This window comes from Dipteris shenzhenensis, chromosome 33, assembly GCF_047967505.1.
Source record: "Dipteris shenzhenensis isolate YYH24624 ecotype China chromosome 33, Dip_SZ_1.0, whole genome shotgun sequence".
Classification (NCBI taxonomy): Eukaryota; Viridiplantae; Streptophyta; class Polypodiopsida; order Gleicheniales; family Dipteridaceae; genus Dipteris; species Dipteris shenzhenensis.
Window position 1 is genome coordinate 18675455 of NC_141628.1, and position 13157 is coordinate 18688611.

The window sequence follows — 13157 nt, forward strand, 5'->3', positions numbered from 1 at the left end:
CATTTGCTGTATGATTTGCCAAGCAGTGTGGGCACCAGACATTTTCTCGCCGTGGATATGTTTGAGTTGGCGGCTGAGACAAGTGAAGTTTTTGATCCATGGCCTGCATCATATCTTCTTTCAGCTTCAAGGTCATGGCCTCGAGGCGATCTTCATTGGATGTTTCGGCAATGTCCTTTGATTTACCTTTTTTCGAGCGCTTATCTCGTGTATTGGACCTGGCATCATCACTGCTAGTGTCTGAATCTGTCATGCCATCTTCGATGTCAATGGCTGCTGCATGAGCAGCACTGAATGTTTCATAGCTACTTATCTTTTTCATCTCCTTGCGGATTTTCTTTCGTAGACCTGCTATGAACCATGCCGTGAGGTGCTTTGCATCTGGGCGTGGGTCACATTTGGCGATCAATCTCTTCATCTTTCCCAGGTATGTGCGTACATCTTCCCTCCGGCCTTGTTCGATCTTGCTGAGTTGGAGAGCGGGATCATCTTGTAGCCTTTCCGTTTGAAAGCGACGTTTGAATTCGGTTTGAAGTAGGTCCCATGTGGCACGTTCTTCCACAAGAAGGTCGAGGTACCATTCTGACGCCTCATCAGTTAAGGCCATTGGAAACCAAGCCACCTTAGTTTCATGGGATTGATCACCACCTGCTCGACATGCGGCATCAAAATGTTGGAGGAAGCGAGCAGGGTCTCCCCGACCATTATATTTGGGAAGTTCCAGTTTTCCCAAGGGGCGTCGGCCGTGATTGTTGTGATTGCGTCGATTGAAGAAGTTGTCAGCCTCGGCATCGAGCTCGATGTCCCCATCATGCTCAGGACGACGTCCAGCCATGTTGGGGCGAGGAGGAGTTAAAGGAAGTTGTTGAATCTCAGGGGGGGATTCGGGGTAGAGGATTGGCGGGGGCGGTTGTTGCAGTGGAGTTAGTTGCGGATGGGGCGAGCGTTGGAGTCGAAGTCGTTGGCCGGAACGTAACTGCATGCAGATGGTGCGTGATTTGCCAAGGGGATCGCTACCCCAAGGGCGGGCGTGGAGGGGGTGTCGTTAGGAGAGTTAGAGTGATGTTAACATGTGTAGGGACCGTCGTGTTAATAATGTGCCTAGGATTGTCCTACGTGTGTAGGGAAATGTGCCGGTGCAGACGGATCGTTAATCGGAGGTTGCGGCGTGAAAATACGAGTGAATAAATGCAAAATGAGGCCCACACGGGGGCGCGAACGAACGTGTGCTAGGGATGCCGAAATGGTGTGCAATGGGCTGGAAAAATACCCCGTAACGTGGTGTTTCCGTGTGTGAAATCTGGGTTCAAACGGGGTTCAATTTGGGTCCCAAACGGATGAGTTTCGAGGGGTTAAAGGAGGGGTAAATTTGGTGTTTGGGGGGTCCTAATGGTGGTGTGAATGGACTTTAAGTCCAACCGAGGGGTTGAAACCAAGTGACTCTAGTTAGAGTAACTAACCTAGATCCTCCCAGTTACTGTAACTGGGAGGTTAAACTAACTACAGTTAGATACTAACCGAAGAGTTAGTCTAACCTAACCGAGGGCTAACTAAACTAACTTAACCGCAGTTCCGACTAACCAAACCTACGTAACTAATCTAACTGAGGTTAACTATCTAACCTAGGGTTAACTAACTGTAGTTAGTACTAACCTAACTGTAGTTAGATACTAACTGTAGTTAGATACTAACTGTAGTTAGTACTAACCTAACTGTGGTTAAACTAACCCTAACTAAGATTAAACGACTAACCTAACCTAACCTAACCTAACCGTAGTTAGGGCTAACTGGAGGTTAGTTTAGGTTAGGTGTAGTAAATTTTTTTTTTTTTTGCTGGTGCCTGTGGGGGGGGGGGCGTTTCGACGGCGGCGCGGGGGGGGGGGGGGGGGGGGGTTTTCGCAGGGGGGAAGGTTCGCGCGGGGGGGTGAAGGGCGGGGGAAAACGGGGGTGAGGGGCGAGGGGGAACGGGGGGTGAGGGGCAGGGGGTGATGGTAGAGGGTGAGGGGAGAGAGGGGGCGGGGTTGGGCAGCGAGGGGGAGAGGGGCGGGGTTTGGCGGCGGGGAGCGGGGCGGGGTTGGGCGGCGGGGAGCGGCGGGGTAGGCGAGGAGCGGCGGGCGGGGGACGGTTCGCCGCCGCGGGGCGGCGCTGCGCGGGGCGGCGGCGCTGCGTGCGCCGCCGCGGGGCGGGGGGAGCGGGGTCGCCGCCGCAGGGCGGCGGGTGGGGAGCGGGGGCGGCGGGCGGGGGGCGCCGCCGCCGCGCGCGAGGGCGGCGCGGGGAGCGGGAGCGGCGGGCGGGGGCGGCGTGGGGTCGCCGCCGCGGGGCGGCGGCCGAGGTGGAGGGGCGCGGGTGGCGGCGCTGTGCGCCGCCGGGTTGCGGGCGGGGGCGGCGCTGCGTGCGCCGCCGGGGGGTGGGGGGTCGCAGGGGGGTGGACAGAGGAGAGAGGGGGATGGGGGGACGAGAGGGGGAGGGGGGTGAGGGGGATGGGGGAACGAGAGGGGGAGGGGGGTGAGGGGGATGGGGGAACGAGAGGGGGAGGGGGGTGAGGGGGATGGGGGAACGAGGGGAGTAAGGGGGAGAGAGAGAGAATGGGTGGGGGCGGAAAGGTGAAGAGGGGGAGGGGGGAGGTGGTAGTGGAGGGGGTGGAAAGAGGGGGAGGGGGGAGGTGGTAGTGGAGGGGGAGAGGGGGGAAAGATGGTGGTGGAGGGGGAGAAGGAGGAGAGAGGGGGAGAGGGGGAGGTGAGGGGGGGGGGGTGAGGGGGAGGTGAGGGGGAGGTGGAGATGAAGGGGGAGGTGGAAGAGGGGAGGTGGTAGTGGAGGGGGTGGAAAGAGGGGGAGGGGGGAGGTGGTAGTAGAGGGGGAGGGGGAGATGGTGGGGGAGAGGGGGAGGGGGAAGGTGGTGGGGGAGGGGGGAGGTGGTGGTGGAGAGGGGGAGGCGGAGAGGGGGAGGTGGTGGAGGGGGAGGGGGAGAGGGGGAGGTGGAGATGAAGAGGGGGAGGGGGAGGGGGGAGGTGGTGGTGGAGGGGGGGATGAAGAGGGAGGGGGAGGGGGAGATGAGAGGAGAGGGGGGGTGGAGATGAAGGGGGAGGTGGAGATGGAGGGGGAGGGGGAGAGGGGGAGGTGAGGAGGAGGTGGTGGAGAGGGCGGGAACAACAAAAAACTGAAAGACGGAAATTGAAAAGCAAGGCGAAGTGGTTACCTGACGCTCTCCAAGTCTTTCTCGATAGGACGGGATTGTCGCGGAACAATGGATGGTGGGTGGAAGGCTAGGTCATTGCTGCGAGAAGGGCTCGATGTCACTTACATGGCGAGGATAGGAGTAAGGGGGCGGTCGATGGAGAGGGAGGAGTGTCTTGCGTGGGGCTCGGAAGGAGGAAGAGAATGGAGGCAAAAGTGAAAGATGAAGAATGAGGGGGGGTGGAGTAGGTTTTTATAGGTTTGGATTTTAGGTTTAGGGTTTAGGTTTAGGGTTTAACCCTAAACTCTTCCCGAGCCATAACTTTTTATGGAGAGCTCGGTTTGTCTTTCTGTAAAAAAAAAAAATGATCGTAATTGAAAGCTCTACGCAACCGTATCCACTACCTAGCCTAATTGTACATCATGCGGCTTTTATTTAAGAAATTAAGAAAATCTCTTAAGGTAGTAACCCAAAGTGGATGTTTGGGGTTGATATGTTTGGCTAGATTTGGAAAAATTTTTACTCTCCTTGCCCTTGAGTGGTATGTGCGTGAAAGTTTGAAGTAGTGACTTGTTTTACACCTACCTACGCATGTTTACTCGCTACTTGAGACGCTAGTCTCCCCGGCAACGGCGCCAAATGTTGACTCTTTCCTACCGCTTTCGTAGGAAGAGCTGGGTATCCTATGTTGCAGGGTTCCGAGGCTTTTTGTCACCTACAGATATATTGGAATTGTCGTTGTAGTATATATGTAGCTTAGGACCTCGAGTCGTGTTCCGGTGAGAGACGTAGGCTTAAGTGTGGTGAGTAAACATAATGCAAGCATGTGTAAAAGGCACGTAAACCATTGTTGTTGGGGTAATGAAGGCTTCCGCCTCCATTGGGGGTTGTAGGGTTTAGGAGGAGTTTAAGGGTTCAGAAGGAGGTTCCAGGGTTTAGAAAGAGTTCAGGGTTAGAAAGAGTTCCAGGGTTCAGAAGGAGGTTCCAAGGTATAGAAGGAGTTCAAGGTTAGGAGGAGGATCCAAGGTTCAGAGTAAAGTACATGGTGGAGAACTCGTCTCCCTCGTAGATCATTGAGTTAAGGGTTTAGGAAAGCATAGGAGTGGGAGAGGAAGAAGGTGTAAGAGCATGGGTGAAGTAAGAGAGAGAGGAGGAAGGAGGAGGAGGGAAGAGGAGGAGGGAGAGGGAGGAGAGAGGAGAAGGAGGAGGGAGGAGGAGGAGGAGGAGGAGGAGGAGGAGGAGGAGGAGGAGGGAGGAGGAGGAGGGAGGAGGGAGGAGGAGAGGGAGAGGATGGGTTGCAGGGTTGGAGGAGAGGGGAGAAGGGTTGCAAGGTTAGGACATGCTTTTGGACGTGCAGTGCAAGGAAGCATGGACACTTGAGACAAATGCTTGGAATACCAATGTAGACTCAACACAATGCCCCAAGAGTGTGGGCTTCATTCCATCATGGGGTATTTATACAAGTTGGAGAGCTTCCCTCTCTGCATGTAACACAAAGTCGTATCACAAAGTTGTAACACAAAGTTGTGTCACAAAGTCGTAACACATTCTCTCTCTTCATGTAGAAGATGTAACACAAAGTTGTTACACAAAGTTGTTACACAAAGTCGTAACATAAACTTGTAACACAAACTTGCAACACAAAGTTGTTACACAAAGTCGTAACATAAAGTTGTGTCTAGAAGTTGTAACACAAAGTTGTAACACCTTCTCTTTCTTCATAAGTTCATGTTGGCACAGAGTCAACAAAATGGTTTTATTCAATTATACAATACAATTTCTCAGAAGTAGCATTTGTTTCAACTTATACTGAAATGTACAAGAGGAGGGCAAAAAATATAGGCTTCTTAAATTTTGAATTTATTGAAGGGATATAATTATTGATCCAAAAATTCATAGTAGGGGTATATAAATAGATAAAATGTGGTTACAGAGGGGTTTTTTAAATACCTTTCGAACGCACGTTGTATAGCTGGCTTATGTAAGGTGGACCCCCCGAGCACCATCCCTAATTAAAATCAATCTTATGTCATCAGCTTGTCGTTGGCCCAAAAGTCCAATATAATCCATAAGCATAAGTGTGTGCATGCTTGCGTGCGTGTGTGTGTGTGTATGTGTGTGTGTGTGTGTGTGTGTGAGAGAGAGAGAGAGAGAGAGAGAGAGAGAGTTTGTCCATTTTTTATTTTTCTATCTGGGAGCATGGGTAAATGCAAAAGACAACACCCAACGACAATGATATACGACAATGATATCATAGTCAATTTTTGTCCATAAAGGCAATAAGAAAGTAAAGATAAAAACATAGTTGGAAAAGCCTTCGATGGAGCCAATGTTCACCAAAAACTGCTGTTTAAGGTTAGGTGAATTATTAAATCTAGAAAGAAACCTCAAAATTTTGGAAGGGAAGAAAATTTCAATTTGTAAACTTTAAATTTTGGGAGAGAAGGCATTTTAATTTGTAATTTTGAGGCTATTTAATTATGTTTTAGTTGGGAGGTTTTTGTCTTGGAATTTTGAATCCCAGAAAACTTGGTGAATGGTGAGGAGAGAGTGCGGAGGATCCATGGAAGGTTGTATGAGAGTAGTGGGTAAAGCTCATAAGGAAGGAGGCACGTAGAACAGAGAATGTGCACCCCTCAAACAGTGGAGTCGATGCTGTAGTAAAAAGATCATCCTGCTCCATGCTATCATCCCTCCCTTGATGGACATATAAATCCCGCACCATATCATCAAACACCTCCTCCTCCACGGCGTCATGAGGTAATGGCAAAGGGCTACTATCACCATCACTCCATGCATCCGTAACGGTCCCTCCTAAAGATCCTACCTCATATCGTCGATGCTTCGCCTCCTCACGGCGAGCATAGGGCAACATATGTGGGTGTGGCACTGCATCCTGTATCAAATTAAAATGGGATCATAACTCAAATATATGAACACCCATAGGTATCTCAATCAACCTTAACTTACAAACCCTTACCTTGTTTACGGTCACATCCCATTCTCCATACTTTGAGATATGATTGAGTGTAATCCTGCATGCACGATACATGTTTCCTCAACATCGATCACACAAACATTTGATTTTTTGCTCCAACCACATTTCGCGATGGTGGATATGGAGGGTTTCATCCTCACTGGAGCTACTTGTTGAAGATGAAGACATTCTACAAACAAACAACCCACCAAATTTTCTTTCTTCAAATGTTTAATTTAAACTCTGTGGCGTGTCTAAAGGCACGTCTACAAGCACATCTACAGTCGCGTCTAAAGGTACGTCTAAAGGCGCGTCTACTCTGTGTAATTAGATGTGCCTATAGACGTGCCATTAGACGTGATTATAGACACAGCTTTTAAACCTGCTTTTAGCGCGCTCGCTTTGCTTTTCTTCACATTACTTATACTTCGCGCGGCTTGCTTCCTTCCTTATTAGCAGATCCAAAGTTTCGATGCTTAAGAGGAAGGCTCTTATACTTACTTCCAAGCTTACACTTAAGAGGAAGGCACCCACACTTACTTCTAAGCTTAAAGGAGAGGAGGAAGAACAAGGAGGAGAAGCAACTTTGAAAAAGAAGAAGAACCTTCCATACCTCTATCCAAGTAATTCCTTTTGTAGTTGATCTTGTTTGGAAGTTTGCTTTCTTTAGATTTGTACTTTCTCGTATCCAAGAAGCGCATGATCTGGGTATCAGTGTCACATTTGTGTGTCGAGCACAATGTCCTTTTCTACTTTTTAGAAATCTCGTCTATCGAAGCGCGTGTATAGGCGCATCGCAGAGCGCATCTAAAAGCACATCTACAGACGCGTCTAAACGTGCATCTAGCCTATTTGTAGACACAAACAGATGCTCTGTTAGATGCTCTGTTAGACGCTCTGGTAGATGCTCTGTTAGACGCTTTGTTAAATGCTCTGTTAGATGCGTCTATAGACGCACAGGTCAGATGCGTCTATAGACGTGATCTCACAGTAAGCCTCTCTTCCCTTCCCCTTTCTTCTCAGCTCATCAGTAATAGATTTTTTTCCTTTTTTTCAGTTCAACATGTGGCCAGGAAGTGCTTCTAGCTCACTTAATCCCCGGGAATCTATTTGGAAGGACCTATATAACCTTTTAGGGCACCCTTCTACTCCTGGGGAGTTATACGGGTATGTGACGGGTACTCTAAACACTCCCCAGGAGTCGGCACTACAGACTCCAAACCACCCCACACCGCCTGAGATCACCCCAGCGGAGTCAGCATAGCCATCTTATGCCCCTTCTTATGCCCCTTCCCCCATAACGTCTTATGCCCCTTCCCCCATGCCATCTTATGTCCCTTCTGCCATCCCGTCTTATGCCCCTTCTGCCATCCCGTCTTATGCCCCTTCCCCCATGCCGTCAGGAGGTCCTTCTGTCTCGTAGAGCCGTCGACGTACTCCTGTGCCATCGAGACTCGGTTCTCCAGCTATGAGTAGTCAGCGTAGTCCCGTGCAGTCTCCAGCTATGAGTGGCCAGCGTACGAGCTCGACACGACACGGTAGCAGGCATAGTAGCAGGGAGAGCAGTGGGGGATGCATGGCACAATGCTTTGGGAGGGGTGGCAGTGGGGATGATGATGATTCAGATGATTTAGACGTGCCTCCGGGTGATGGTACGATTTATTATGACATCACTCAGACAGGAGGCATCTTGATGGATGCGCGGGGGAAGGACATCATGGCCTGCATGTGCTCTGTAATTGCTAACAATTACAGAGATTGCTTTATCCACTACAAAGACTAGCCAAAGAGGTTGGTTGATGAGACCCTCGCTGCTGTTCGCTCTAGGTATCCTAACCCCCCCAATTGCCAGTTCACAAATAAATAGGCCAAGTCAAAGATTGTTACGATACTTAGCAATAAAAGATCTTTGCTTAAGAGGCAGGCACTAGCAGAGCTTGCCAGGCTTGAGGCAGGTCAACCACCAAGGGGCCCGCCCCACACCGCTCACAAGCGTGAGTGGAAGAAAGCAATGAAGTCAGCGAGGGAGGACCCCAGTCTGCAGCACGTGGAGGCACAAAGGATCCAGATGGAGGAATATGGAAGCGTGCATTTTGGAGCAGGGGGTGTTGAATCATGGGAGGCCCAATTTGTAAGTATCGATCTCGAATTATATTGCTTATGTAGTTTATTAGGAGGTTGTTTCTTTGTACTAATCCCTCCGCAAAGTGTGTTGTCATGCAGCTTGAGATCATGGGCAGATACCCTACTCCTGTGGAGACAGCCTACCACCGCCACCATCGCAGAGGAGATACATGGAGGCACTTCTATGATGACGGGTTGATTACTGAGGAGCAATATACCCGGGCTACTGAAGCGGCCCCCAGGTATTTGAAAGTAATTAAATAATGCCAAAATTATAAGTAAAGATTTGATTTTTCATACATTGATATATGTTGTCCCTTGTTTACAACCCCGTGCACAAGACGATGAGGAAGACGAGGAAGGAGGCGTAGAAGGGAGTGCAGAAGGGAGCGTGGAAGTGAGCGAGGACATAGAGAACATAGATTAGTCATAGAAGTAGTGCTAGCTACTCTTTTTTGTAATTAAAGCCACTGGCTTGGCTTCATGCCTCTTGTATATACAATCCTCTTATTTTTTGTACTTGAAGCCACATGACATGGCTTAGCTTCCTTATTTTTTGTACTTGAAGCCACATGACGTGGCTTAGCTTCGTGCTATATGTATATACAAGCACTTTTTGATCTTTCAATTTTATTGCGTTTTGGAGTTGTAATGTTTTATTTGGAATTGTAATTAAAATGCGGTTGGCTGTAAGAATTGAATTACACAATGTGGATATGGGATTCTTATAACTATATAGCATACACAATTACATACACAGCATTCTATAAATTTAAAAAAAATAAAATAAAGCGTGTCTATCAGTGCGTTTATAAACGTGTCTATTTACGCGTCTGTCTGTTCGACAAGCGTTTATATTTGCATCTATAAACGCGTTTATAAGCGCGTCTATTTAAGCATCTAAGTGCGCGTTTATACGCGTGTGTGTCTGATATATTAGACACGCTGATAGATGCGGGTCTCCAGACGTGAAAATAGATACGCAAATAGACGCGCCCGTAAGTTTTTTATTTAGTTCAGAAAACGCGTCTGTGTGCGCGTCTATGGGTGCTTTGTCTTGTTGTGATTCTGTGCAAGATTGCAGAATAGGAACTCAATTTTGAGAAGGCAATACATTGTGTTTGAAAATGACTAGCTACTATTGGTTCAGTGATGAAGGTACCTTTCTTTTTCTATTTATTTCTGTCTCTTACACCACACACATGTTATTAACAGGTCATTAGCGAGATCAACATCTCAAAAAATTAATGCTATATTTGTCCTAGGGTGGGAAGCAGACAAACGTTTAATTGTTTGGACCATAGCACATGGATGGAACTAGCATGGGTTTAGTATGGGAATCTATTTATCATCATTAGTTCCATCGTAGACCAAGTGGTCTAGAATGAGAATAACCATGGTCTATTTCGAATGTACTTTTCCATGTCCAAGTCAGCAATAAATCACCACCCCTGACACTTGCAAGGAGGATCAGGTCCTAACGGATCTTGTGTCGCGTCTCATGTCCATAGTTTTACTCATTCATTTTCTTCTTAAAAAATTTCAAGAAATGCTAGGATTCAAATACAATTTCGAGCTAATAGTTATATACTTGACGCCTCTTATGTATATACTTTTACTCGTTCATTTTTTTCCTTTTAAAATTTTGATAAAATGCTAAGATTAAGTTCAATTTTGAGTTGAAAGTTATGCACTCGATGATAGAAAGGCTACCTATCGCAACTCTAGTTTTATTTTCTATGATGAACACTACTTAATTCTTAACATTTTTTAGCGTTTAAATTGTAGAGGGGGGAGTCAATACTTTGCACGCGCTGATACTTTGGTCACAGAACTCGTATTTGTCTCCTCGATCCGCTGCTGTCTGATACTTTACAGGAAAGGAAGTGTTATGCTGTGCTCATGCTGCGACTGTTTCGAAAGTCTGCAGGCACTCAGAAATTCGAAGCGAACGAAAAATTTGAGAATCTTCTCTTCTAAGAACTCTTACTCTGGCCATACCTTTGCTGCTCATCTCGACGTATACCCGGCCTGCGATGACTACTTTCACGAAGATCTGTTGAACAAGGATGTCGGCGAGCATCGTAAGCAGGTAACCAGCACATGCCAGCATCTCTGCAAATGGGTAACTTTTGCTTGACCTGTTTCGGAAGGTTCGACTAGAATCGTTCAGGAAGTGCATCATAGCAGTGCCAAGGAACACCCCGCCGACGAATTGGGTGGCCCCCACTGATGCCATCTGTAATAATAAGGAGAAACGCCTCCGAGGAAGGTAACGAATAAGATGATGAGGAGGCAATAAGTCTTGACTAAAATCAAGCTGTTGGAGAGGAGCTTGGGCTGGTCGGATGCGAAATCTTCAATGGATTGGGTGTGGGAGGAAGCGAGGAGGGGGAGGCAAGGAGGAAGAGGAAAAGGAGGGGAAGTGAGGGGGGGCGAGGCATGGTACAAGGGGATGGGGAGGAATGTGGATTGAATTTTGCGACGGAGGAACGAGATATAAGGTGATTGTCCCCATAACATTATATATAGGTTTCATTTATCAATGTTATGAGACGATAACAAATGTTATGACTAAGGTAGAGCTTTGATTTGCGGGAATCTCTTACACGTCATTTGGCACATGGTTTGATTCGATCTTGTTTCGCTTTTGGGACTCTGTAAAGCCACACTACGTTAGTCTTTCCTAGCCTACCCACTTATGGGAAAGGGATCGCTGAGCGATTGGCTTCACGAGCTACTGCACAAGGAGAAGCAATTTCAATGTACATGTTTTGTATGCCCGACTTGGACTGCAAGACTACACATTGTTTTTGATGTAGTAGAGGTGCTTGAGTGTTTACATACAATATGCTACTGATAATGGACATCCTTACTGCTACTAATCAACATCTTCCTCAAGGAAAAGTACCAACATCGTTGCTACTACTAATCAATGGGATGACGAGGATAGTAAGTATACATTAGCAAAGTTTCAGAAGGGTATTCCCTACAAATAGAGTCAATCAATGGTTTATGGATCAAAGATTTGAGGTCAGCTAGAATGTTGCTAGAATGTTATTCTTCTGACGATGAAAGAGCGTTATGCAAGCTGATGGAATCCAAAAAAGCATTGGTATATGCTAGTTGCACGAGGATTCAAGGGATGGCATCATCATATCTATGTGTCTTTTGGTGTCAATGAGCCTCATGCTTGTCAAATACTCCAACAGCTGCTAGACTAGTACCATCCATAGTGATGAAACCCCTACGAAAAGTATAATACAATATATCAAGAAAGGTTCTGATCTTAACAATATATCAGGAGAGGTCCTGATCTTAAACCACAGTGAATCACGTTCTGTATCAAAGGTAATATATTGGCAAAATGACATCCCATTCAATTTACTAGAGAGCTAGAGCTCATCTCGCCAACCATATTTTGATGAGCATGTAAGTATTAATTTATAGGCTTGCAAATCCTCTCGATACCCCCATCTACGCCACCCACTACCTTAGCATTTTCAGAGTAAGCTTACATCATCAGATCATAAGCATAAGCCACCGCTACAATAATTGACGATATTGCTCGAGCCGAATTCCCAAGCATAGTATTGCGGCATATTTTATGGCCATGGAACTTGCAAACATTCATAGGAATCAAGCGTTCCTAGCCTTCTACATGGTGTACTTATTCCCTCTTCTTCCTCCTTCTGCTTTTGTATGCGGTAGCCTCATGTTGGTGTATTACCTCAGGCTAGCCAATATGGATGTAATAATAGACCACCACTAGAACCTTCTCCATAGGTGGTAGCTCAGAGCCCACATATAAGATAAGGCATCTACAACCATGTTTTCTTTCCCTTTCCTGTACTCAATGTCGAAATCATAAGACTGAACCTTAGCTAGCCACCTCTTCTTCTTCATTGACAAGTTGGGCTACGTAAGGAAATACCTGAGTGTCCTATGATCTGTCTTAACCTTGATTTTGCTACCGTACAGGTATTGGTTCTATTTTTCGAAAGCATCGAGGATAGCCAAGATCTCTTGATCATACACTTGATAATCCAATTCCTTGGCATCCAATTTCTTGCTTTCAAAAGCAATTACCCCGTGTTCCTACCTTATCACAGCCCTTAATCCTTTGCCACTAGCATATGCCTCCACAATGAAAGTATGTGAGAAATTAAGGCATGCCGAAGGTTGAGTATCTTGGTTACATTATGAGCAAGGATGGCATTTGAGTGGATCCTACAAAGGTGAAATGCATAGAGGATTGGCTACAGCCATGAACCCTACTCAGTTGAGGGAATTTCTAGGTCTTGCTTCCTTCTACAGGCGTTTTATTCTGCAAATTAGCCCCTCTGACAAACCTTTTGAAGAAGGATGCTTTCATGTGGTCTACAGATGCACAACAGCGCAACTTTGAAGACTTGAGATTGTGTAGCTTGGAAGCACATAGACAATCAGTGGCTAGACTTTGCGAGGGAGCCATGCAACTTACATCTTAGGATTGCCATGGACAGAGTGAATCCTTTCGGGTTATGCTTGACATCAACATGGCCCATAGTCTTGGTGAATTACAATATCCCACCATGGCTAACAATAAAGAAGGGATAGCTCATGCTTGCACTACTTGTGCCAAGGAAGTACAAGGGCAAAAATATGGACATGTACATGGCACCTTTGATAGAGGAGTTACAAATCTTATGGACAGGAGTGTAGGTCTTTTATATTTCTAGAGCTCCTAGACATACCAGTGATATTTTGGTTAGGGGTATCTTGATGTGCACCATGCATGACTACCCAGGATATGGAGAGTGCGCAGGTACATGGTTGTGTCTTTACATGTATAATATAGGATTATGCTTTTATGACTCTCTTTTGCATGCATGTCTTATA